The sequence below is a fragment of the Spizellomyces punctatus genome (genome assembly GCF_000182565.1).
Source record: "Spizellomyces punctatus DAOM BR117 chromosome Unknown supercont1.1, whole genome shotgun sequence".
Classification (NCBI taxonomy): Eukaryota; Fungi; Chytridiomycota; class Chytridiomycetes; order Spizellomycetales; family Spizellomycetaceae; genus Spizellomyces; species Spizellomyces punctatus.
Window position 1 is genome coordinate 450,744 of NW_015971537.1, and position 1,613 is coordinate 452,356.

The window sequence follows — 1,613 nt, forward strand, 5'->3', positions numbered from 1 at the left end:
ATTGCGAGGATCACGACGAGCCACACAGGAGAACGCCAATGGGACCTACGAATCGAACAAAAGTCAATTTGGGGACCCAAATGAGGTGTGGACACGAAGGCTTACCTAAATCAACCTTTGACGAGTCCGCATCTGCAAAGACCAAGGCCGGGGCAGCAACCAACAAACACACCCGCAACCAGTGCGCGGAATCCATTCTCCACACCATGTCCAAAGAACTCTTTTACTCCATGAACAGACCTGGAAATCTGCCTAATGGCGGTGTGAAAAACGGGGCCTCCGACAATAAAGTCTCCCAAAAGCCAGGCGACAACTTGCCGCCCACGAGGAAAAAAGTTGGTGGGAAAATTCAGCCCGTGGCTGCGCGCTTAGTTGCCAGCCTCTCATATTGCCTTATTGATGGTAAATTACATTAGGAATTGAACCAATCAACTCCTGAGGCTTATCTGGCACGCTCATTGCGTTTCGTCATGCAGTACGAGGTGTCGCACTGCAAATCGGTTGACCTCGGAAACTGTTGCGTCATGTATTTAAGAAAACAAATTACTTCGACATAACGATACAGGATATGATGTCCGTCGATGACATTGGTGTGTGCAAATGAGTTATACGGGACTATGGCAGGGAACACATAGAATGACATGTTATTGTACGCTATAGATTCTGTAAAGAATGCAAAGAGTGCCAAGCAGTATCATTTTGTGTAGTTCTTGGATATTTCTTCTGCCAGTTAGGTGCAAAACATCACGAGTATAAACGATGTTCCAAACTTTAGTCTATCGGTCGTCAGCCCTCCTGGTTGTAAGGAGCAACCAAGAGTGCCGCATGATAATCAGTAATTCTTTGATGATCAGCCAGTCAGGTAGCTCATGTAAAATGGACAGTCACAGGAGAGGCACCATGTCAGCCATTCTAGCAAATAATAATAAGTGAATCAAATAATCTCATTAATTTCCTCGAAAGACAGGAAAAATCAGGGAAGGAAGAAACCGGAAATTAGATGGATTAAACTTTAAAAAACATTGGCGCTCTTGGCACCAAACCTACGACAATATTCTTATCCATTTTAATGTTCAGGACAATCCCAAAATGAAAATATCAATCAAAAGCCATGGTATTTAATCGCACCTCAACCATGTCGTCGCCTGGAGAGATTTCCTGAAAGGCTGGCTGCCCGTGGCTGTACAGCCTGCAGACGCATAGAGTAGTTCCGATCCTCTTAAAACGCCTTTCCAATGGTAAATGACACGACCAGTTGCACCAATCACAACATGATGGCATATGTGGCACATGTCTCCCGATGACAGTTTCGTCTTTCATCTGCGTGCAAGCTTGTAGCCTCCCCGATAGCGTCAAGAGTTTTGAAGACTCGTCGTACTAGGACTCGGGTTGGACTTCCGATATATGAGATTTGGCTTCGTGTTTGGCTTTGGTTTCAAGGAGTGGACATGGTGCAGTCCCGTTTCTATGTACTCTACACCGATACGGAGATGCAACAAAAATAGTCAAGACCATGTTGCAGTTTAGTCCACAATGTATGTGCCCTTTCACGAGGTTAGCCTGTATGGAATACGTCAAGGGTCTGGAGATACAGGAACAAGGTCATTGAATTT